General features: G+C 45.9%; 1 pseudogene; it reads right to left on the reverse strand.

Annotated features, from left to right (window-relative positions):
- Positions 1-728: 728 nt before the first annotated feature.
- The window catches only part of LOC147701390 (uncharacterized), a 72,037-nt pseudogene continuing 46,065 nt past the window's right edge, over positions 729-26,700 (reverse strand).

Raw genomic sequence — 26,700 nt, forward strand, 5'->3', positions numbered from 1 at the left:
ACACACCTCATCCTCAACATCCCCTGCTACTGCCACATGACCATCCGCCTGAGATACCTACAATGGTCCCACAGTCAACTGCAGGTTCACCTTCATACTCCTCAGCCACACTCAGTCGGCACTCCACAGACCCTGGCAAAATAAATGATATGGACGTCTACCATCCAACACCCCGTTGCCCACAGTCCGTCTTGCCACCCTTGGCCAGGCCAACAATCTTCACATCCACAGTACAACAGCATGTGGCTGATAGTTCTCATACCTCATTAAACAGACCATGCTGCTCCCTCCGTGGACACCTACATATTAGCCATGCTCTTGACACCTCACACACTCTTCTATGACTGTCTGTCATTGCAGTATTTCAAGCAAACCCCACCTTCTGCAGTTAGTAACCATCACAGGTGAGTATTGCCATCCATGTATGTAGTGTTGGAAATCTTGTGACCTATGTGTGAACACAGCCGGACTCAGATCCCAGTGTGTGGATGGCTAGAGTTTGCAGGAGACTGTGGCATTTGAAGACATATCACCTCACGAATGTATTTGAATCTGAGTACATACGAATACATCAATGCATATTGTGCTAGTTAGATTTATTTTGGACTCTTTTGCATGTAACGTGAGTAGGTGCTGTACAACAAGGGGGGAATACAAAGTTCAAAGCGGGCAATGTGATGCCTTACAGTATGAGTCAACTGAGTCCAGGCCCCAGTGCTTGGCATCATTGGGCACACTGCGACCAGCAAGTCCATGTGGGAGAGTCTGAAAGTCAATAAGGTGATGCTGTTGCACACAAAGGCAAGATGCCAGACCAGGTGACCGGGGAGTTGTGCATGGCCCTATGCCTCTCAACGTCTTGTCCGTGGACGACCCACCTTCCTTGGGGGACCCTCACGTGCAGGCCTTGACGATGCCTGGGATGCTCCGTCTGACAATTCCTCCTCCTCCTCCCTCCCTGTTCCTCTTGTTGGTCTTTGCCTAGATGTTTCTGGCCTTGTGACACAGGGAGGGTGCTGCATGTTGACAGCGATCAGACGGAGTGATTAGTTAATTTCCCTATGCACCGTCATGAGCTCATCCAGTCTTGCCTCCATCCGTCCCTGGTGTCATTCTTGACTGGCATGTAGCTGGGCCTGCTGATTTGTCATTTTGTTGAAGGCCTCCACTACCAGGCTGAACACCCTGGTGTCCCACCGGTATACATCCATGTTGTCTCTGAGTTCTGCCATACCGGGCCCTGCAGCTGGCTGGTCAGGTTCTCGCCTTCGCCTTGCGCCACTCCCACCACCCCTGCCCACATGAGCCCGGCCCGCATTTGTGGGCACATCATGTCGACGGGACCCATGAGTGCTGGCAGTGGAGGTGTCGTCCGCCACCTCCTGGTTGCCCAGCGAACCATGTTCCTCATTGTCATGGCTCTGTTGTGGATTATGGGCAGGGCTCCGAGCTGTCTGCTGGGATGTGGCTGGAATGGGTGTGGTGGTTGGCACAGATGTATCTGTTCCAGCTGCTGCACGGGTTTGGGATCCAGAGGGGCCAGGTCGGTTGGGGTCATCCACAGTGTGTTGAGAGGCCTCGCTGTCGGTGGGGTCAGGGCCGTGCTGAGCCTGGGACTGGGATCCATTTCCCTCCTGGTTAGGGGTAGTTTCCACACGTTCCCCTGTGGGTGTGAGAGACAAACACTGTTAATGCACTATCATGCAACATCCATATTTTATTTTGTATCCATTGTCATTAGCACTGTTCCACCTGCTTTGGATTGTTGACATTGTTCACTTGTGTATGGGTATGTTGTGGGATGAGATTGACATGTGCTCAGGGGTGCTTGACATGTTGGGTACTGTTTACAATGACTGGCACAGCCATTGCTGTGGCTTGTGTCACCAGCACCACACAGATCCAGCTGTGCTCTGTGTGGCCCAATCTGCACAATGCAGTGTCAATCCTTATGCCTGGTTCAAGCATGCACAGGGTTTTAATACAGCATGTTTATGATGGAGACTGAGTGGAATTTTGCTGATTTCATTCAGCAACTTTGAGAGGTGTTGCTGTGCCGTGACGGAAACCCACTGCCAACCCCCCAAGACCAGTACACCCACTTCAGGCACAGGGCTTTAGAACGTGGCACTTCTCCAAGATGTATTACCTTGTCAATACCCAGGTCCATGGTGCTACTTGAGTGCATCCACAGCATCACAATGCTGTGGCAACAGCATTGTGTGAGAGGCACAATGGACTTGTGATTCAGCACTGTGGTTTATTTGCTTGAATGCGTCATCAGATCAGTATTTTTAAGGTTGTGTTACATGACGATTGTGACAGTGGTGCACTCCATTGTCTGTCCCCAGGGGCTCAGTTTCTGTAAGGGGTGTGTGTGACAGGCCATGCTATTAGTTTGAGTGTGATTTGCAAGTGGGCGTCCCTCGTGGTGTGTCTGTCCCCCCATGAAGCTTGCTGCCATGATAGTGGTTGTGAGTTCCTGTGCAGGATATCTGACCTTGTCCTGGTGTTAGTGTTTGCACTGGTCACAGGAGGTCCTTTTGCTACCTACACCAGGGCCCAGTGCCAGCTATCTTGTCAGTACTTTCCCACTCCCTGTGCATTGAGCTGGGAGTCATAGCCACCCCCCCCCACACCACCCCTATACTGTTAGGCACTGCTGGGAGTCATAGCCACACACCCCACACCACCCCATACTGTTAGGCTCTGCTGGGAGTCATAGCCACACCCCCACACCACCCCCATACTGTTAGGCACTGCTGGGAGTCAGAGCCACACCCCCCACACCACCCCCATACTGTTAGACAATGCTGGGAGTCAGAGCCACACACCCCCACACCACCCCCTACTGTTAGGCACTGCTGTTAGTCCCCCCATGTTACATGAGTTGTTTGTATACTCACCAGGCTCCACAGCTCCTTCGATTCCGTGAACTCCCACCGGTGGTAGCAGGGCCATGACTTTCTCCTCCCAGGGATGGTATTGTGCAGGACTGCAGGGACCGCCAACTCCAGTGTGATGAGTATGCTCACTAGGCACAGTCACCACTCAGGTCAACCGGAATTAAAGAGCACACTTTTTTAACGCAATATAACATATCCATTTGCAAAGTGCATGTTTGTCTTGTGGGGCTTATTGGCACTCATTTTTTATTGACCATTGAAAGATGAAACGCTGGTGGAACGACATGGTTTGACCCTATCACCACAGAAGGCTGCAGTGAATGTGATGGTTCACTGGGCCATTAACACCAAGGTGATGGGCAGTCCTCCACCAGCCACTAGTGAGAAATAGATGGTTTCTTGGTGCACTATGTCCACAACTACAGACTCTTGGGCTGTCTGGAGGCTTCAATTCAAGATCAGCCAAAGGTCAGTGCAGGGTAGCAGAGATTCAGATATGCATTAGGATTAGTTCTAACTTTAGAGAAATGGTTATGGAGCAGCTCCATTTTCAGAAACAACCACGCTAGATCCACCCCCGTGTCGGTCTGTGCACATCATACCTTTCCCAGAACGCAACTCCAGAGCACGTGTACAGCACTCAGCATTAAAGCAGCAGTTCACTGGCGGCAATCAGTGCCACTGGTTGGATAGAGTTTCAGTTCTCATAGAAGCTTCTGGGATTTGCAGACCTTGCCCTTCCACCATGGTGTGCTTTTGGACTGCTTCCTTTGTGAAGGCCCATGCTTTACCAATGAAATGACTACCCAAACCAGTGTATTGCCATTTCTTTTTTTTACAAAGTCGTGCAAGCGACGCAAATGAGCCGCTCCGTTGCTTTATGAATCTCAAGCTAGCATTTTATGTTGTGGTCGTGCCCAAAAGGTGACACAACCGTGATGCAAAATGTTAGTAAATCTGGGCCAAAGTGTGGGGCTTTTCTTTTTGTTCCTCTATGGGCAGCAGCCATCCTCAATCTTGCATTCCCATTATCAGCTAAAGAGTCATGCAGGACAGCTATTGTTGAACCTCTCGACAGTTGTCTACAATGTGATTGCGATCAGTCCTTCGTCCGAGCTTGTTATGACTTTTTTAACAGAATAAAAAAAATGCCCAAAATGTGCTCCATAATCGACATTCATTCAAGAAAAGATACGTGGAGGCCTTGTTTGCCACAGTTTGTTGAACCTAAATAATATACCTTAAGGAGCTTTTCAGCTCGGAATGGGATGAAGAAATGGTGTATTTCATGTAATTACCTCTTCTGTCCTGCAGACGCCAGAGGGGGAAGGAAGGTAAATACCACACCGGGAAAAACCAAAGCCTGTGGTATCTGTGTTTCTCAAGTTGCTATTACCATCTGTTATTATTATCCCGGATCATGCCTTCCTTAAGTGAGACTTACTCTTCAGTTTCTAAGAGTGTGTTGCGAAAACATGTTTTAGGAAACCCTTCCAAAAACGGCTCTGCGTTCGTGTCCCAAGAAGCACTGCATGTTTTTTTTGGTAATACTTGTTTCCTTCAAGCATGCGTTTTATCTGATCATTGCACAACATGCTACATTTTTGTGACTGTTTTTTTTTACAGTGACTTCTTTTACCTTGTTTTAGCATTTTTGCCACTAAATCTGCTTTCTCACCTTTAGCTCTCTGCACCCGGTGCTTGCCTCTGACCTTGGTGTCACTCGTATGCCTCTCATTCCGCCTTGCTCCTGAAGTACAATGCAGTCCTTTGTATTACTACTTCTGAGGAACGCTTCTTGGGTTGCCATGGCTAATAATCACATTGTAACTCAAGCAGGATTACGGAATGCTAACCACATATTTATCGCAACTGTTTCAACATCTGCAGGCTGAGGCAAGTTATGTAGCGCATTTTAATATTTCTACTTGACCCATTTAACTGTTTTGAAACTTACTTCCCACCTATATCACCAGGTCGTGCGTAACCAGCCCAGGACACAGTAAGTGACTGTCCTGACCAGGGGTCGACAACCTTTTCTGTAATATGAGCTACTTATGTCTAATGAAAATCACTCTGCTACTATTAGTTATGGTATAACAGTGACTACATCAAACAAGATTACATTAGTGGCCACCATAGGCAAGATTGCTCTTAGTTATCACCTCAGGCTCAGTGCATCAGACGGGTTTGCCAGCAGTAGTGCAAAAAGGCTTTGTCAATTTCAAAGGCCTTATTTATGAGTAATACATAGCAGCCCGAGCTGCAATGCCCCTGGCAGCAAGGTAATATTATTAGTAATACGCCTTCACAACACTTCAGAATTTATCAGTCAACTAACAATTTAAAAAATATTTTTGAAATTCAGCAGTTTTTCTCCAAACAGATTACACGTTCTGAAAAAATACAGATTTTCATCTAGAATATACACTCTCAATGTTAGTATACATTATTAGTTCAACCAAGAAAAAGCTTCTATTTTCGAAGGCTGGGCTGCAGATGGAAGACCTACTTACCTACCAGTAGCTCACGAGCTGCTCGTTGGAGAAACCTGGTCCAGTCGATAAGGATGAAAAGTAAAGGGGTCTCCAAGTCCCCTTGTAGGACCATTGTTCTGATACCCTAAATAATTCCCCAACGCTACCCAACACGTTCCTACTGTTACACTTGGTGGAGTGGGAATATTAAATTATTCCCACCTGCTATCCAACACTTTCCCTACTGTGCACTCGCTGGAGTGGGATTATTAATTTTTACCCACCTGCTATCCAACATTTTCTCTACCGGGCCACTCGCTGGAGTGGGAATAGTAGTTTTTATCCACCCACTATTCAACACTTTCCCTACTGTACCACTCGCTGGAGTGGGAATAGTAATTTTATCCCCTACGCTATGTAACGTTTTCAGTATTGTTATATTTAATATATTGTAAAATATTATTTAAAAAAAAATATATATATTTTAATCTTTTAACTTATTATATATAATTATTTTTTATATATATATTATAGGTTTATTTATATATATGTAATTATATTTTAAATTATGTTTTTAACATTTTGTAATTAAAATTATTCATTTTTTTATATTATTAAGTTAATATATATATAAAAAATGCATGTTTATTTTTTTAACATTACATTTATTATTAAATCATTTTAACCTTTGTGATTATTTTTAAGTATGTTTTACTCAATTATATGTATTACTTCATTAGTTTTATATTACTTTTAAGACATTTTAAAAATTTGATATTTTAGCAAACTAAGGGCCGGATGTAGGTAGATAAATAGCGATCGCAAACGCAGAAATTAGCAGAATTTCCACATTTGGGATCGCAAAAAACCCATGGGAAATATAGAGCGGGAAAAAACGAATTGCTAAATGAATAATCTCTAAAAATAAAGGAAAACAGTTAGCGATTTTTTATTTAGCAAATATGCCACACCAACTGACAATTTTGCGAGTCGCTAAATAAGGAATTGCAAAATAAAGTCACAAACCATTGTATATAAAATCGCAAATACCGATTTTCTGAAAAATCGCTAATTTAGAGTTGCAAATTAACACTGACTCAAAGCAGGTGGTAGCCAGGTGTGCTGCATATAAACAGCCCCAGAATGCATCTGCGTGAGCACAATGGCGGCCCTCAATGTCATTGCAAGGCAGATGTGGATGCACGCTGCATTACTGAGGATCTGGAGATGACAGGAACACGTATACAGATTGCGCATCACACTATTCCAACTCACAGAGGCAGAAATCCATGAGAGGTACAGGCTTCCCCCACCACCATCCTAGACCTGATACGTGACCTGCACCCAATCCTGGAGCACCAGACACCAAGGGTGCATGCAATACTACCACATGTACAGGCACTTTGTTGCCTGCACATCCGGTTCCCGAGCACACAGACGGAACGGCATAAGACAAAGACAGAATTTTTTCAGATGGCCCAGTTCCCACACGTCATAGTGTAGCAGGGATCCTGTTTTCACACAGAACTGCACATAGAGACTTGGAACCTCAGTGAATTAGGGTGTGCCAAAACTGACCATAGTACCCAAAATCCCCTACCAGGCTAGCAACAGTGTCTCATTGGTTCTTACACACGCCCAATGTTTAGACAAACCAGAACATGGACTTGGAACACCTCAGGTAACGTGGGGCACATGAACACTCTTTCGTTATACCACCATATCAATCCAGAACGAGGAGTAAATGAATACACATGCACATTTGAAATGTTTATTTTCTACTGCAGTGTTCTCAAGCACAGTATATTAGCTAATACAAGCAACCATATTAACAGAAACAAAGTAATCAGCATAGTTACTAGTCCATAAAATACAAAGGGAGAAAGCATGTTAAAATGCTAGAGGGAAGAAGGCTAAATTGCACCTAAATCTTACCCTCCCTTGCTAGTATATTATTTTTAAGCATGGGCGAATTTTGCGAATCTCGCGTTCGCGAATTTTGCGGATTTGCGAACTCGCAATCTGCAAAATCCGCGAATTCTTGCGAATTTGCGGATTTTTTTTTGTGTTCGCAAGGATTTCTGCCAGTTTGCGAGGGTTTCGTACCAGTTCGCAATTGCGAACTTACATTTCGGCACGCAACGGTCGCGATTATGTTGTTTCTACGTCTGGTTCATCATCACAGGTTCCCAGCACCCTCTGTTTCACCACTGCAACCCTCTGTTACATCAATGCCACCCTCTGGTTCATCATTACTGTAGATTATGGGTCGGGAAAAGCAAGCACACCAGCCCTGCTTCAACTGACATGAATTAATTTGGGGTTAGTTTATTAATGTGTCACTGTTTTAAAATTCCAGTCTGGCACCTGCTTCCTTATCTGTAATTTTGCTTTCTGTTGCAGTGCATTTTTTTCCCCCATGACCTTTGTGGCCTACTTGTAGCTATTCTATGAGCCTGCTGTGAGGGTCAGAGCAGGGTCATACAATTGTTGCAACTAGCAACTGAATCCTGGAGGGGCCCCAGTCAGGAAGCACTACAGGGAATTGTTACTAATGATGAGTTTGAACTCTTGCCCCTGCCGAGTGCTTTCAGTTTTGAAAAACTCGTTTTTCTGCAATTTCGCGGGGTTCGCGGGGCGCGAACACGAGCGAGATCGGATTCGGAAGCCGCAAATCTGTGCGAATATGCAATTTGTTTTTTTGCGGCGTGTTAGTTGGCAAGGTTTTGTGCGTTTTTGCGAGCCGCTCGTAGCGCAAGGCGCGAAGTTACCCTCGCGGTCGTTCAAGGGCGCGGCCATCTTGTTTGCCTGACGTATTTCCGTTTCCGGGCGCGAAGTGTAATCTCGCAAAGTCTGCGGCTTGCCAGTACAGTTTCGCGCGTGTTCGCAAGGAAAATCTCGCGCGAACTTACCCACGCGGTCGGGAACGGGCGCGGCCATCTTGTTTCTCATTCATTGCTATGGTTCTGGGCATGGTCTTTGTATCCTCTGTCAATCTCTGCCATCCTTTGCTTGTTTGAAGTTTTTTTTGATCTATTTTACTTATTATCTATCCCTCTATTTTTCTAGCCCTATATTTTTGTGTTTACTGCTACTTTTGGTTAATTTTAAACTACTTTTTTAAACTCTTTTCTTTTCTTCTCTTCCCTATTCTATTTTCTTTATTCCTTTCCGCCCAGACGATGGTGAAGGGAGCCGGGAAGCATCCCGAGAAGGGGAAGGGTCCCGCACCCCGTGTCCGGCTCCCGTGCGGGCGTTTGAGGGGGGAGGAGGTCGTACCCAGGGAGATCTTTACCCCGGAGGAGGTGGGCCAACTCATTTTTTATGTTCAGCGCCGCCTCCCCAGGACCGTCATGGGAGGCGGTAAGATCAGTGCCGGGTACGGGGTCCGGGAGCGCCGGAAGCAGTGGGAGAAGGTGTGCCAGGCCATTTACCACCACTCTCGGGTCTGGCGCACCTACAACCAGGCCACCCACCGCTGGACGGATGTCCTGACCCGTGAGCGAGATCTGCTCGACCTCCTTGGCCTTGAGATCCCCGGGCTTGGTGAGTAGTAGTAGCTATGTCTTTACTACTATGTTTTCTCCTGCTGTGTTATTATATTGCAAATTTTTGTTTTTTACCAAGAGCAATAATGCTGCTTATTACATTGTAGGGAAATTATATTTCAAAATCTTGTGTGCATTTCAGGTACACTGCTCTCCTTCTTCTCAGTAGTGTTGCTACTATGCTTATTTGTTTTAGATTTTGTGTTCATTTCATTGGCCTGTGAAATTATGTATGAGTGTAGTTTAAAGAAATGCGTAATGCTACACACTAAGGTTCTGATTTTTAATTACCGGCGCATCCCTGCAAAGTAGCAGGGATGCGCCAGTAATTGTGCGTCACGCCACCATCACCCATGGTGCGCCGTATTTACAATGCGGCGCACCCTGGGCCCAAAACGTCACCAAAGCATTACGCATCTGTGCCGTAAAGGCGGCGCATTGCTGGAGTTGCATCGCAACGATGGTGCAGCTCCATCAATGCTCTGGGGTGCCCTATCTCCCCAATGCTGCGTCAAGCCGTACGTCTGCTTCAAGCAGGCGCAGGGTTTGAGTCACGCATCATTGTCCTCAAAGTGAGTGATTGAAATCTTGTAGATTTCCCTCAGCCACTTTTAGGATGCGTTCCTGCGCAGGAACGCCCTCCCTTGCGCCGGAACGCCCCCTATTGGCGCAGGGCTTTACAACGTGATGCATCTCCCATTGCGCCTCTTTTGTGCTGTCGCTGCGTCACAAAAGTCACGCAACAATGGAGCAAAAGAGCAGCAAGGGGCTTCTAAATCAGCCCCTACAGACTCAAGTCCAGTCCTTCCTTTGTACACATGGCGATAAGAAGAAATAGTGGTGGTGGATTAATAGTTTGAGTATTTTAATGACTGGTTAATGTAGTAGGAAACTTTAGTGTTGTCGCTGATCTTCAATCACGATGGACTTTGGCTGTCACTTTGCGTGCTGCGGACTGCTGCCTGCCAATCCTAGGCAAACCTTTTTAGTACTTTGTTTAGTGAGTTACATAGGGTAGTTTCCAATTCGACGGTCCGCAAATCAAGCAATACTAAAGTAATAACGTAGTCGACCACATGAGATTGGTCAATAATATATCCCGTGGAGTCGTTCCCTATTTGCTATTTCGCAAAAATATTTTGTTAGTTCTTTTGAAATGTTTGATTTGGTTGAGAAATATCATCCATGTTTTCTGTTTTTCTTTCTTTCATGTTGTACATCAGCTTCCCCCAGGGGCAAGAGGAGGACACAGGAGGAGGAGGAGGAGGGTGCTGTTGACGATGCAGGCCAGGACCGGGCAGGCGAGGGCTCCTTTGCTGGCCCCAGTAAGTTTTAATTTTAATATAGAGTACTTATTTTTTCCTAGCGTTCCTCATTCGATTTTTTCTAAATCGTCTTTGATCTTCTTGTAGACAGGATCTAAATTCTTATCCTGCCTCGACTATGACTCCATGTGGTATTACTAGATTATTCTTATTAGTCTGTCTGTGTAGCTAACTAAGATTGCACATTTGGCATTTCCGTTGGACTCCCATTCTAGTCAGCAATAGCTCTATATGCACTGAGTGCAGTCCTCTGGGATTGTCCATAATGTCTTTTCAAGTATTCTAAATGTTTATGCTTTGACCATTGCCAACAATAAAAAGGTGAATGACCACCAAGAAAGAATAAGATACTACTTTACTTTTGGTTTGGATAGGAGGACAATCCATTCTACTACTGTTGCAGGGACAAATCTGCACAAACAGAACTATGGACACTAAATAATGCGTTGCTTAGTTTATCAATTATAATAGGTGCTGTTAGACTTTCCACATACCTCAGTGATAACAGACTTTGTAGTTGAACCCGCAATCTCCTTACTGACTAGATAGTGTGGCACAGTCATTTAGCTCCCAAAGTCACCGATGGCAGAGGCACGGACTCATGCTTGCAAAAATTCCAAAACCTTTAGCTCATCCACTCTAGTCTGGAGGACCAAAAACCACAGAGTCCATTTAAGTTTAAAAGCTTTATTAAAAGTAAACCCATTTATTAAAATCAAGTTTGTCATAAAAGTGAACGTGTAACTGAAAGTGGAAAAGTGCTTAGTGCTGACGATTAATTGAACACATTTCTTGTGGTCGAGCCGAGCTCTCACCTGGTTTGAACTTGATCCTGCTCGTGTTCTTAGAAGTCAAGCTTCTGTCTGTTAGGAGAAAAAGTGTTGCGTGTTAAAAAGTAAAAAGCAAACATTCATCAGTTGTGCCAAAAAGTGCAGCAAGACAACAGCCTTCCCTGGAAAAAGGGACATTTTTACTTTAGAGTACACAGTCATAAATTATTAAATTGTATACTGTTTATTTCACATTTCTTTCTTCCTCCTAGACCAAATATTATATAGTAGTGAGTGGTGTATTCTAACATTATTAAATGTACTTTGTAGGTGGAACATCTGGAGACGGGGCCAGCGCGGAGGTGGTGGTGGCATTGGACTAGGAGGACAACTCTGGGGAGGAGGCGGTGCAAGTGCCGGACAAGGACATGCCTGTGAGGGTTCACACGGTGGTGGTGGGCAGAGGTAAGCTATACATTCCTTAGTCATTGAGATTGAAGACTGCAGAGTGTGCTTTCTGCACGGGTGTATTATAAATAAACCAGGTAGTAGCCTCCTCTAAATGTACTTCGACTTAGCTGTGAAGTTTTTGGCGAGAAGAATCCCAATCAGATCTGAGGTGAACTTGATGGATGGGATGAACGAAACGCGAAAGAAGGGTATAAGTAAGTGTGGAAGGACGAGAAATGTAATGATGACTGGCAAAGAAGAATGATATGTGTTTGCTTGGTCCCCGAGGTGGCTGGGAAGGAAAGAATATGGCATGGTGCATGGCTGGGTGAATGATGAAGCAAGGATGGGTGGAAGGAGAACAGCCTGGGTGGGTGAGACAGAAACTGTATGTGTGCATATACTTTGAATGGATGGATGCCTGGATCATTCAAGGTACTATCTGACTCTTAGATAGCATATGTGTATCTAGAGAGAGTAGACGGTCACTGGATGAACTAAGTGTTACTTTGAAGAGCATGTAACACCGCACCCGCACGTCCGTTCCAGTGTAGGAAAGGCAAGGAAAAGAAGTTGTAACGTTGTCCAAATACTACCATGAATAGTAGCAGTAGTTTGTATTGTAACTACAAGCACAACATATATCCGATTATTACGGTGGACACTCCCTACCTCTCTTAATAACTTTAGTTTAGTAGTAGTATGTCATTCATGTGTGGGGGTATCACTGTTCACTCAATAATAAGCAAAGCACCTAAAGTCATCCCATATGTCATCAAATACATCCCATGTGAAGTGATAGATAATCAGATAATTTAGCTTCTTCATTTTCCTTTTCTAATACTCATTTGCACTGTAGGGTGAAAGCTAAATTAATTAAGCAGTAGCCCTTTTAACAGAGTATTCTCAGTGCTACCCGTAATAGAAAAGTAAGAGCTTCACCACCTGCATGTACTGGACCGGTACAGTAACGCAAGTCTGTCTCACTCACCATGGTGTGCGTCTGTTTTTCTCGGGTGCAAGTTCACTGCGCTGGCATTATGCCGGCTTGCATAAGATAACGTACCAATTTTCCCAAACAAGAGAGAAGAAGAAGAATAAGAGTGGTGTACTGTCATAGTCGACTGTAATGGAAGTCCATAGTGCTCGTAGAATTTGTTCCTTAAACTCCCACTAATGTTAGAGCAAGGATGAAGAAGTCGGAGGTTACATAGATACTGTCCTCAATAGTTATGTACTGTGCGTTCAATTTGCTACTTGTACTGTGACAACTTTCTGCTCAATCATTTTGTGTTAATCTTAAGGAGCATTGGTTACAGACTATGTCTTTCTTTTTTCATGTAGTTGCTCCTTCCAAATCCAAGACACCATCAAGGAGGAAGGAGCTGGCTCGAATGGCCCGGCAACGGAGGCTGGATGCCACTGTCGCTGAATATCGGCGGCTGGTGGCCCTGGAGGAGGAGGAGACGCAGTCTGGTACAACAACAACGTCCACTGGGACAGTTGCATCCTCCTCCGTGCGGGCTGCCAGCCAGCGCAGTGCTCCAGCGGTACGGAGCCGGGCTACCAAAGCCAAACGCCACCGCCGAGCAGCAAAGAAAGCAGCTGCCCCTCACAGGATTTGCAAGGCACACCGGCGCCCCTTATCCCTCAGACGATCCTACCTGGAGCAGGAGGTCCATAACCATAAGAACTTGGTGGAGGGCCTCCGCTTCGAACTTGCCACCCTCCGCAAGGAGCATGATGCCCTGGCTGCTAAATCCAACAGCACCCTGCCATAGTGTCCCTTGCCCCTTTTTTAGAGACTTTTGGGGGGTGGGAATTGGGAGTTGGGTTTTTTGGGGACTTTTGAAGGACAATCGTTGGGGTTAGGGAGGGTCTTGCGGGAGATTCTTTTGTTAGGGCTATAAAAATATACTTTTTGAAACTTTATCTGACCATACCTGTTTTTTACTGCTTTTGAGTCTGGTGGGTGGGGGTTTAACAGTAAGTTTGTTTTCCTGAATAGTCCTAGGACTTTAGTAGTACTACCGTCAATCCAATCTCTCGTCTCTCCTAATACTCCATTATACTACCTCCAACCAAACGCCTATTTTACCTGTAATTTCTGTTTGCAAGTAGGGCTAGGCCCAGGGCTGGCTCCACGGGAAACAGCGAATAAGGTTGGCAATCCTGGGTGGATAAAATTTCCTCATAGCGGTGGTACTAGTGGTGTGACACAGTGGCAGTTGCATGCCTATGAAAAAAAAGAAAATGAAATCTGGTTTGTCCTCCTGAGCAATACAACGGTACAATAGAGAATATAGCAGGTGACAGAAGTACACTAGAACAGTGCCACATTGTAGCCTAACAAATGGTAAAGTATAACTAATTCGGTTGAAGTTCTTTGACATTAGCCATGGGTCTTTGTCAAGCAGAGTAAGAATATATCCTCGGATTTCTTCACCAGCCTGTTGCTATCACCTTATCTTTCCCAGCAAGTGTGTGGATTTATTGCTGTAATTTAGTCACACATCAATGAAAACCACACAGCCCGGGGGAAGAGGGTTAGGGTTTGAAAAATGGATGGGTACGGGGGTTTTTGGGAAAGGTTTTGGGAGACAAGAAAAAATAGCACAGCATGGACAAACAATTGTGAACATAAACAAATCTTTGGGTACAAACCTATCCATCAATCTTTGAAAGTGCATGCACTACTGCATGCATGTCAGTGAAAAGTAAGTAGTACTTTCGACAACTGTGGAAGAAAGAATGCGACAGTACAGGGCGTGTGTGGAATAATTGATAACTATATTCAACATAAGGTCTCTGTTGCCAGATACCTGAGAGCCTTGCTGGTCACTATAAATCCATTCACAACACTCAATGGGGTTGGTCTGGAAGGTATAGTAGATAGAAAAGGAGAAATTGCTCTTTTTCTAGGTGTCCCCTCACTCACCAGGGTTGCCCCTTGGTGACATGCTTCATCATTGGGGCCATCCCAGTCCTCTACGGGCTGGGGCGTGCTGCGACTTGCGAATTACGTAGGAGCACTTACAAATGACTATGTGTGGTGCAGATGTGATAGTGGAGTGGACTAAGTGATGTGTTAAGGGATCAATTTACAAGCAGAGAGAGATCCAAGAAATGCAGTCACAGTCAGAGAAAAAGACAAAGGATACTGTATCTGTATGTTGTTGTAGTTGTCCTGTTGAATTTGGTAAGTAAGTTGCCTGCAGAAAAAAAATCCTCTTATTAGCGGCACTTCTCCATTGCAGCCGATGCTTCGTCCATCGATGTTGGTCACCAGAAGACACCCTGTAAAAAAAGCACAGCATGGACAAACAATTGAACATAAACAAATCTTTGGGTACAAACCTATCCATCAATCTTTGAAAGTGCATGCACTACTGCATGCATGTCAGTGAAAAGTAAGTAGTACTTTCGACAACTGTGGAAGAAAGAATGCGACAGTACAGGGCGTGTGTGGAATTATTGATAACTATATTCAACATAAGGTCTCTGTTGCCAGATACCTGGGAGCCTTGCTGGTCACTATAAATCCATTCACAACACTCAATAGGGTTGGTCTGGAAGGTATAGTAGATAGAAAAGGAGAAATTGCTCTTTTTCTAGGTGTCCCCTCACTCACCAGGGTTGCCCCTTGGTGACATGCTTCATCATTGGGGCCATCCCAGTCCTCTACGGGCTGGGGCGTGCTGCGACTTGCGAATTACGTAGGAGCACTTACAAATGACTATGTGTGGTGCAGATGTGATAGTGGGGTGGACTAAGTGATGTGTTAAGGGATCAATTTACAAGCAGAGAGAGATCCAAGAAATGCAGTCACAGTCAGAAAAAAAGACAAAGGATACTGTATCTGTATGTTGTTGTAGTTGTCCTGTTGAATTTGGTAAGTAAGTTGCCTGCAGAAAAAAAATCCTCTTATTAGCGGCACTCCTCCATTGCAGCCGACGCTTCGTCCATCAATGTTGGTCACCAGAAGACACCCTGTCCACTGCCTGCCTGATGCTGAATTGTGGCTCGCTAAAGTGAAGCCTGACTCCATCCTTTTTTCCCCATTGCACAGACTGAAACCCGGGCTGTAATTATTCAACGAAAAACAGGAAGTGATATAATATTACAACACCACTGATAAATAAATATAAGGTATGTAGGCTGTGGAGTGCAAAAAGTCACACTTTGATTTTCCTAGTAGACAGTACAATATTTTTGAAAGTGCGTACTCTGTCTGAGTCACCTTTTGAAGGATAAATAAGTATGGGCAAATTAATGTAGCGGATCTTTCCCCTCAAGCTAGGTGTCCTGTAAACTGTGTTTTAGAACAAAATTAGATCTTCCCAGCAGTGCTCCCACCCAGACCCTTACTAAAGCCAGTCGCAAAAATGTAGAAGACCCCCAATCAAATCTCAAAAACCGAGGCCTAGCAGAAAACTGGTGACAAAACGTACTTTGAAAGTAAAAGTAGGCCCAAGTACCCCCTTACCCACCGTGGATTGCATTCAAACCACTTGCAAGCAACCAAGCAAAAGTATCCATAGCCAGCATCGCTCCAAGACTCAAAAACCCCCCCACCCAAAAACATGCAATAGAAATACCGCTAACCCTAACGAACCCTAAGTTAAGAATAGTGGCAAAGGCTTTCTTTAACTATGCCAAATCCCCCCTTTCCCACCATGGATTTTCTTCAAATGACTTGCAACCAAAATTACACATTCTCACGAGTGCTCTAAGACCCCAGAACTCAGTTGCAAAAATCTAGAACACCCCGAAACACATGCAATCCTGCTGCTAGGGCTAACCCTAACGAACCCTAAGTTACAAAAAGTGCCAAAAGGCTTTTCCGCGAGGATTTTGTCCCAACCACTTCTACCCAGTATTAGACCTTCCCAGGAATGCCCCAAGACCCGCCAACCGACCCGCCAAGAAGCATAACACCCCCAAACAGCCCAAAAGCAAAATCTCATACTTGCAATATTTCTCGGCCTTCGGTCCAAACGCACTGCGTAGCTAGGCCATAGGTCCGGTTTGCCACCACGGATTTCCTGAAAAGCAAATTAAGATTAGAGTATCCCAGCAGTGCTCCCAGACCCCGAAACTCACCCACGAACACCAGGAAGCCCCCCAAACAGGCCCCTGAAAACGCTACATTGAGCAAAATGTCAGAAATAGCAACAACAAAAATTGGCGTGGATGTTGTCCCAACCACTTTTATCCGGTATTGGAGCTTCCCAGCAATGGCCCCAGAGCCGTCAACCCAGGAGAAAACGAGTAGAAGACCCCCAAACAGCCAAAGAGCAAAAGTACAAAAATGGGGACTTGGTCATTTTTTTCCAAATTTCCGAAATCACTCCGCGCGCGCTCTGCAGCTAGGCCCTAACTCCACTCTGCCACCATGGATTTGCTTCAATCCTCTTGCAAAGTAAAGTATATATAGCCAGCAGTGCGCCCAGACCCCGAAACCCACCCACAAACAACAGGAAGCCCCCCAAACAGGCCCCCGAAAACGCTACAATGACCAAAATGTCAGAAATAGCAACAACAAAAAAATCGGCCTGGATTTTGTCCCAACCACTTCTACCCGGTATTAGACCTTCCCAGGAATGCCCCAAGACCCGCCAACCCACCCGCCAAGAAGCATAACACCCCCAAACAGCCCAAAAGCAAAATCTCATACTTGCAATATTTCTCGGCCTTTGGTCCAAACACGCTGCGTAGCTAGGCCAAAGGTCCGGTTTGCCACCACGGATTTACTGAAAAGCAAATGCAATCAAGATTAGAGTGTCCCAGCAGTGCTCCCAGACCCCGAAACTCACCCACAAACACCAGGAAGCCCCCCAAACAGGCCCCCGAAAACGCTACATTGAGCAAAATGTCAGAAATAGCAACAACAAAAAAACGGCGTGGATTTTGTCCCAACCACTTTTATCCGGTATTAGAGCTTCCCAGCAATGGCCCCAGAGCCGTCAACCCAGGAGAAAACGAGTAGAAGACCCCCAAACAGCCAAAGAGCAAAAGTACAAAAATGAGGACTTTGTCATTTTTTTCCAAATTTCCGAAATCACTCCGCGCGCGCTCTACAGCTAGGCCCTAACTCCACTCTGCCACCATGGATTTGCTTCAAACCTCTTGCAAAGTAAAGTATATATAGCTAGCAGTGCGCCCAGACCCCGAAACCCACCCACAAACACCAGGAAGCCCCCCAAACATGCCCCCGAAAACGCTACATTGAGCAAAATATCAGAAATAGCAACAAAAAAAAATCGGCCTGGATTTTGTCCCAACCACTTCTACCCGGTATTAGACCTTCCCAGGAATGCCCCAAGACCCGCCAACCCACCCGCCAAGAAGCATAACACCCCCAAACAGCCCAAAAGCAAAATCTCATACTTGCAATATTTCTCAGCCTTCGGTCCAAACGCGCTGCGTAGCTAGGCCATAGGTCCGGTTTGCCACCACGGATTTCCTGAAAAGCAAATGCAATCAAGATTAGAGTGTCCCAGCAGTGCTCCCAGACCCCGAAACTCACCCACACACACCAGGAAGCCCCCCAAACAGGCCCCCGAAAACGCTACATTGAGCAAAATGTCAGAAATAGCAACAACAAAAAAATCGGCGTGGATTTTGTCCCAACCACTATTATCCGGTATTAGAGCTTCCCAGCAATGGCCCCAGAGCCGTCAACCCAGGAGAAAACGAGTAGAAGACCCCCAAACAGCCAAAGAGCAAAAGTACAAAAATGGGGACTTAGTCATTTTTTTCCAAATTTCCCAAATCACTCCGCGCGCGCTCTGCAGCTAGGCCCTAACTCCACTCTGCCACCATGGATTTGCTTCAAACCTCTTGCAAAGTAAAGTATATATAGCCAGCAGTGCGCCTAGACCCCGAAACCCACCCACAAACACCAGGAAGCCCCCCAAACAGGCCGCCGAAAACGCTACATTGAGCAAAATGTCAGAAATAGCACAAAAAAAAATCGGCCTGGATTTTGTCCCAATCACTTCTACCCGGTATTAGACCTTCCCAGGAATGCCCCAAAACCCGCCAACCCACCCGCCAAGAAGCGTAACACCCCCAAACAGCCCAAAAGCAAAATCTCATACTTGCAATATTTCTCGGCCTTCGGTCCAAACGCGCTGCGTAGCTAGGCCATAGGTCCGGTTTGCCACCACGGATTTCCTGAAAAGCAAATGCAATCAAATTCAAGATTAGAGTGTCCCAGCAGTGCTCCCAGACCCCTGAAACTCACCCACAAACACCAGGAAGCCCCCCAAACAGGCCCCCGAAAACGCTACATTGAGCAAAATGTCAGAAATAGCAACAACAAAAAACGGCGCGGATTTTGTCCCAACCACTTCTACCCGGTATTAGACCTTCCCAGGAATGCCCCAAGACCCGCCAACCCACCCGCCAAAAAGCATAACACCCCCAAACAGGCCAAAAGCAACATCTCCTACTTACAATATTTCTCGGCCTTCGGTCCAAACGCGCTGCGTAGCTAGGCTATAAGTCGGGGTTGCCACCACGGATTTCCTGAAAAGCAAATGCAATCAAGATTAGAGTGTCCCAGCAGTGCTGACAGACCCCGAAACTCACCCACAAACAGACGGAACCCCCCCTAAGAGCACCTCAAAGGCAAGCAAGTCAGCAAAAACACTCAAAAATTTGCGCCTCGGATTTGGTCCAAACCACTTTTATCCGGTATTAGAGCTTCCCAACAATGGTCCCAGAGCCGTCAACTCACCTGCAAAGAGGTAGAACAGCACCCCCACACGTGCTGAGTCTTTCTTCATTGGGCGTAAACCAGCCCTTTGCTTTGATGGAAATAGGAGTCTGGAGGAGGAGGATAGAGGAGCATGTTCTTCTGAATTGTGAACCTGAGGAATGCAGACTGCGGCACCTTCAAATCAATTAGCAAACCAGTGAAGACAGTTCTGCTGATGGGCTTGTTTTTGTGATTATCTGATTAAAGTTTGAAATATATTAACTGTGCACAACAAAGAATAACAGACACACAGGAATAAAAGTGAATAAGGACGAAAAAGAAAGTTATTGATTCGTTGTCTCATTTTCAGGGCTCGGTATCACGGTCCAGGAATAAGAATAAGGCTTCGTCATCATACTCTGCGAATTCAGGCAGGGTGAGCTCAGTGTCACCTGACAGAGTAGAAATTCCCTCATCTATGTTGCTGGCCACCTCGTCTTCATCCGGCGCGCTTTCTCGTACTCTGAAATCTGGTGGTATGAGGTGCTGATTCATCTTGATCATTGTTAACCTCTCCACATTTTTGGGCGAGAGGCGGCTCCGTTTGGAAGTTACAATGCCACCAGCAGCACTGAAAACACGTTCAGAAGACACGCTTGCGAGTGGGCAAGACAAGTAGTTTAAAGCCAGGTTGGTGAGCTCTGGCCAAAATTCTTTTTTCCCATGCCAATACGCCAATGGGTCAGCATTAACATAGACCTCTGTTGAGTCATTTAGATAGTCCTTCACCATCGACTCAAGGTCCTCATCCAAGGTTCCTCCACTTTGCTTAGCTGTTGCTGTGCCTCTGCCCTTTTGAGAACCATACCCGAGCTAGCCAATCCTCTTCAGCCTCGAATGTTTCTGTTGTGTCTGGTGCAGATGATCCGGTTGCCGGTGTCTTTAACGGCTGAGAGGTCACTTGTGCCACAGCCACAGGTGCAGAAGTGGATTGTTTTGACTGGGGATGGCCTGCTGATGTACTGCCATTTCCTTCAATTTTCTGCCGTTCTCTTTCAAACTTCTTGGCTGACAAGGCTAGCCAACGTTTGTACTTTGAAACATGTTCATCATCAAAAGGAAAGAATGCTTGGCCTGCCAGCGCCTTTTTGTAGCGTGGATCCAGAATAGTAGCACAAATGTAATGCTGTTCTGAGTGGATCATTTTAAGACGTTCATCACCTTGTAGGAGCTCTAATAATTTCTCAGCCAGAACAAAAGAGTCTTGGTTTTTTACATCTTTTTCAAACACAGAACACACCTCCTTCAGTTGGTGCTCCAGCATGTACAACAATGGGATAGCTTTTTCCAAATTACAGTCCTCCTTGCTGACTGCACGCGTGAAGAACTCAAAAGGACGAAGCATGCGTGTCAGGCTTTGAACTATGTTCCATTGCGCCGCACCCATCCTCAGGTCCTCCTGAGCTGTACCCTCTGTAAAGAAATATTGATCGAGTACCGTATACTGCTCATACAGACGCTCAAGCATGTAGAAGGTTGAGTTCCAACGTGTTACCACCTCCTGGATGAGTGCTTTCACTGGCATTTGACGTTGATATAGCAGGCTCCTCAGTTGCTTCCGGGCCTTAAAAGAATGGCTGAAATGGTTGCACATTTTTCGGCAGGTGTCCAATACTCTGTACGCTGCACTGCCTTTATTACCCAAGAATTTTTGGACAACCAGGTTTATACAGTGCGCCAAACACGGCACTCTGAAATAGTGACCCAGCTTCATGGCCTTAACTATATTGGCGCCATTGTCCGTGGAAACATAACCAACCTGGTGTTTTTTTGGGGACAGCCAGTTAAGGACCTTTGTGTTAAAGACATCCAAAATGTTTTCTGCTGTGTGACGTTTCTCCAAACCAAACATGGCTAGTGTTGCATGTTTCCGAGCAGCTTTAAAAACAATGTCCGGGTCAACACCTGTGTTTAGCTTTGCTTTAGCCCCTGAAAAAGAGAACCAGTGTGCAGTGATGCACATGTAATCAGCGCCTTCGCCATTGGTCCACATGTCTGTTGTCAGATGTATAGTGTGAACAGCACTCTTCTGCAAAGCTGCCCCAATCACCTCCAGAACATCTTCATGTAGTGCTGGAACCGCAACTCGGGCAAAATAGAACCGGCTAGGAACCTTCCATTTAGGGCAGAGCGCTGCCACTAATTCTAGAAAACCAACCCCTTCTACAAAAGAAAAAGGGAGAAGGTCCAGAGCTAGCATTTTAGCCAGCTTAGTGTTATACAGACGCGTCAGTGGGTGGTTGCGTTCATATTGCGCTTCTGTAAACAACATCTTTTTAATGTTGCCCTGGACCAAGGATTTACGGGATTCGACCCAGTTACGCTCGCTGATGAACTTTTCCGCCTTGATGCCTCACTCTCTCCCACACTCTTAGTGTGGCTCACATGGGGTGTGCTGCTGACAGGGGTACTGGGTGTAAGTGAAGTGTTTGAATCGTCTTCTTCCTCCTCGTCATCATCAGATGAAAAATCAACGTTTTCATTACGTGCAATTCGGGCTTCCTTGACCGCCTCTAGGTGCGCAAACCATTGGACAGGGTGCGCTCTCTTAAGATGACCTCTCTGGCCCCCGGTACCATAGTTGGTACCAAACTTACCACGACTAACTCGAAACTTACACATGCTACAAATGGCTACGTTTTCCATTCTTGGGCAAACACTAAAGAAGTCCCAAACTGGAGACTTGAAATGTGTTTGGGGGCCGGAGGAGGCGGCGATACTGGTGGTGGTGTTCCTGCTGCTAATGCCAGATGAAGTGGAGGATGTGGATTGCCGAACTTCAGTACGTTTTGTACTTTCACCACCACTAATTGAGGTCGAGGTGGATGGAAGTCCTTTCTTGCGAGGAAGAAATATGGAAGCGGTAGGTGTTGGTGTACTAGTTAACTCCAAATCCAATGATTGTTGTGTTTCCATTGACTCCTCGTCGACATCATCATCACGCTCAGCAGCTTCTCGGGATAGGGTCAAAATGTCTCTTTGCTGCATGCCCGCTGGGGCTGCAGTGACCATTATGATGACTGGATCGTCGTCGTGAAGGGCTTCATCAGCAGCAGTATGCGTCACTTCTTGTTGAGCCTCATCACACTCCATAGCTATGAGTTTTTCGACGACCTTCCTTTTACGCTTAGGTATCTTTGTCAGATCATGGTGTGCCTCACTCTCAGGCTGCCGTGGTGGTACCCATTCGTCATCCAGATCATCAGTAGGAGGTGAGCTTGAAGAAGATGTAGACACCCCCCTTGATCTTTTCCTTGCTAGGGATGTGGAAGACAATGAATGATCATCAGGAGGAGTGGCTTCCTCAAATGATACCTCGGTCTGATTGTCAATTTCCTGATGTGCCCCTACTTCGGGAGGAACAACTATTGTGGGCACTTGTGACCCTCCATGCACCTCTGCTTGCGCATCTCCTTGCGCTGCCTCTCCTTCCACATGTACTTGGGCTTGTACTACTTGCACATGTTGTTGCGGCTGTGGTTGTTCAACACTTGTCAGATGAGTTACAACAACCTGTGTTGATTCAGGGACATTGCAGCTACTTTCTTGCGATGAGCCAACATCACTGGTCGATGGTGATTGGAGAAGTACACTGACTGCCTCTGAAGCACTCAAGGGCTTTGACTTAAGTTGGCGTGGTGGTGGAGGCACTGAACCCAATGGAGCGGCGGTGCTGCTCCCAGCTTGGTCCCCAGCAGATCCTGCTGCTGCAGGCGTACTTTTTTTTTGCTCCCAAAAAACGTGGCGGTTGGCACACAAGCCTCCTTAGTAACTTGCTTCTTCTGCTCCTTACTAGCAACTTTCTTGCTAGAGGAGCTACGGAGACCTTTTTTTGGGGCCATCTTCTTCAGAGCAGGTCAGACAGCAGGCCGCAGTTGCACGAATTGTAGAGTTGTCTGAGGCCAGACGTGACGTCGCGTGACGTTATGCTGCACACACACACCACTGCAGGACTTCTTCCTGGCACTGGTGGTTCTCTTGAGTCTTGTGCACCTAAAAACAATGGAAGACAGAGGAACATCAGTTCAGTTATACACCCCAAAAAAATCGAAAAATACCCCAGAAAAATCAGCACAATCCCATTCCATCCATGCCCTCCATGATGTTTAAGTTCAAGACACCCCACAGAAAGACTAGGCCCATGCTAGACTCAAATACCCCTAGTGAAAAGGCCACAAGTACAGCCCCTAAAAACGAAAATCACTGAAAAATCAGCACAATCCCATTCCATCCATGCCCTCCATGATGTTTAAATTCAAGACAACCCACAGAAAGACTAGGCCCATACAAGACTCACTACCCTTGGGCATAAAGGTTGAAAAGTAGGCAAAATGGTTGCAGGCCTAACAACAATGCCTACATTCAAAATGGCCACTTGCCTCCCTGCACATGGCCAGGCCCTGTAGCAGCACTCAAAATGGCCCCCAGCCACATGGCCTTTCCCTCCCCATGAACACCCCCAAAAATCGAAAATCACTGAAAAATCAGCACAATCCCATTCCATCCATGCCCTCCATGATGTTTAAGTTCAAGACACCCCACAGAAAGACTAGGCCCATGCTAGACTCAAATACCCCTAGTGAAAAGGCCACAAGTACAGCCCCCAAAAACGAAAATCACTGACAAATCAGCACAATCCCATTCCATCCATGCCCTCCATGATGTTTAAATTCAAGACAACCCACAGAAAGACTAGGCCCATGCAAGACTCACTACCCCTGGGCATAAAGGTTGAAAAGTAGGCAAAATGGTTGCAGGCCTAACAACAATGCCTACATTCAAAATGGCCACTTGCCTCCCTGCCCATGGCCAGGCCCTGTAGCAGCACTCAAAATGGCCCCCAGCCACAGGCCTGTCCCTCCCCATGAACACCCCCAACAATCGAAAATCACTGAAAAAGCAGCACAATCCCATTCCATCCATGCCCTCCATGATGTTTAAGTTCAAGACACCCCACAGAAAGACTAGGCCCATGCAAGACTCAATATCCCTGGTGAAAAGGCCACAAGTACAGCCCCAAAAAACGAAAATCACTGAAAAATCAGCACAATCCCATTCCATCCATGCCCTCCATGATGTTTAAGTTCAAGACACCCCACAGAAAGACTAGGCCCATGCTAGACTCAAATACCCCTAGTGAAAAGGCCACAAGTACAGCCCCCAAAAACGAAAATCACTGAAAAATCTGCACAATCCCATTCCATCCATGCCCTCCATGATGTTTAAATTCAAGACACCCCACAGAAAGACTAGGCCCATGCAAGACTTACTACCCCTGGGCATAAAGGTTGAAAATGAAAAGTAGGCAAAATGGTTGCAGGCCTAACAACAATGCCTGCATTCAAAAAGGCCATTTGCCTCCCAGCACATGGCCAGGGCCTGTAGCAGCACTCAAAATGGCCCCCAGCCACATGGCCTGTCCCTCCCCATGAACACACCTAAAAATCGAAAAACACTGAAAAATCAGCACAATCCCATTCCATCCATGCCCTCCATGATGTTTAAGTTCAAGACACCCCACAAAAAGACTAGGCCCATGCTAGACTCAAATACCCCTGGTGAAAAGGCCACAAGTACAGCCACAAAAAACGAAAATAACTGAAAAATCAGCACAATCCCATTCCATCCATGCCCTCCATGATGTTTAAGTTCAAGACACCCCACAGAAAGACTAGGCCCATGCTAGACTCAAATACCCCTGGTGAAAAGGCCACAAGTACAGCCCCAAAAAACGAAAATCACAGAAAAATCAGCACAATCCCAATCCATCCATGCCCTCCATGATGTTTAAGTTCAAGACACCCCACAGAAAGACTCAGTCCACCCACCACTGAGTACCCCTGGGCAAAAGGCCCCAAAACAGCCCAAAAATCGAAAATTCCAAAATTGTAGTTGCAGCAACTGTAATGCCCCAAACAAACTTACTTGTAAAATTTCTAATCCAACAGTGATCCAAAGAAAGTCAAAAAGACCTCAAATCCAAATATCCAGCAGCATCCACAAAAAGTAATCCTTCCAGCTCCAGATCCAAATGAAAAGTGACCAGGAGATGGACAAAGCACTGGGAGGAGCCTGCTGGACAGGAACAGGAAGTTGAATACTGTGGGGCACTTCCTTCCTCCCACCCCCCTCCCCCTTCCCCAAAATGGACTCCTCGCTAAAAAAGTGCAGGCAAATGTCAACCTAAGGAGTTATTCAGATAAAAATCATCATTTCAAGAAGGTTTATGCTGCTTGCTGGTGGATTTCTTGTGCAGAATTGCAAATTTTATATTTTCGCTTGTGCGAGATTGTTGCTGATCGCCGCCTCTCAAATCTCGCAATTGCGAAGTACCGCGAGACGTGATCTCGCCGTACTCGCGTTGACAAACTCTCGCTGTGCAAGTTGGCAAGCCGCGATGACATAATCGCGCTCGCCAAATTCTCGCGGGATCCCGCAGCAAGATCCAAAATGGCGCAGCACTCGCAAAATATCGAGAAAAACAACTCGTCAAACGATGATAAACGCCACGCGCCGCAAAACTGTATCACCAAGAAAAAAAAAATCCGCTGCGTGCGAATTTGCGGATTTTGCGGGAAATTCGCAAATCTCGCGGATTGCGAATTTACCGAAAATCCGCAAAATCCGCGAGCGTAACGGATTTTCCGCCCATACTTAATTATTTTATATCTAAGAAGGTCTCTTTGGGTTTTAGCAGGGCGGCCCCATACCTCTGATTCTAGTGGAAAGTTATCACATCATCTTCCACCTGCTCTCTGCATGCGAAGCATCATCAAGTGTGTGTGTAAGCTCTGTGTAGTGAAATATTAAACGCGCCTAAAGCCAGAGTTTGGCGCAGCTGCATGTATGTTATGTCTAGAACGTGCGAAGATCAGACCTCACAACAACCACTGTGTTGAAATATCCTTGAAGGCCTCGGCGCTCACTGTACAGACATAGCTTACCAAGCAAAGCTGATACAAAAGGAAAAACATATTATTCTCGTGTGAAGCAAAACATTCTACTAGGCTCAAAGCTGTAATAACAATATGTGCCGTGTGCAGAAGCAGCAGAAAGGTAAAATTGCGTTTAAACTCCTAATAAGCTCATGCTAACTTAACACAGAGTGTACGCAAAGCATATCTATATGGCACCCTCCCTTGATCCGAGCACGGATAAGATAAGATAAGGGGCAAATTTTGAAATGCATAGTTCAAGAACGACAGTCAGCTCAAATTTGAGTGAGTGAAAAAATAAAAAATCTTCACCCAAAAACAAAAATCACATAACCAAGAAAGGTTAGTCTTTGGCTTTAGCAAAGTCAATAGGCCTGGGGCAGAGAAAATTGTCATAAGGCAGAAAGATAGCGATAAGAAAATGTTCAACGTCCAATAAAGGTGATGACATACTTCATCCTAACATTGAATATGCAAAATATGCAGCAACAACTTCCCATAGGAAGTCACTGTTCTCATCCGAA

The sequence above is a fragment of the Lissotriton vulgaris genome, chromosome 7, assembly GCF_964263255.1.
Source record: "Lissotriton vulgaris chromosome 7, aLisVul1.2, whole genome shotgun sequence".
NCBI lineage: Eukaryota > Metazoa > Chordata > Amphibia > Caudata > Salamandridae > Lissotriton > Lissotriton vulgaris.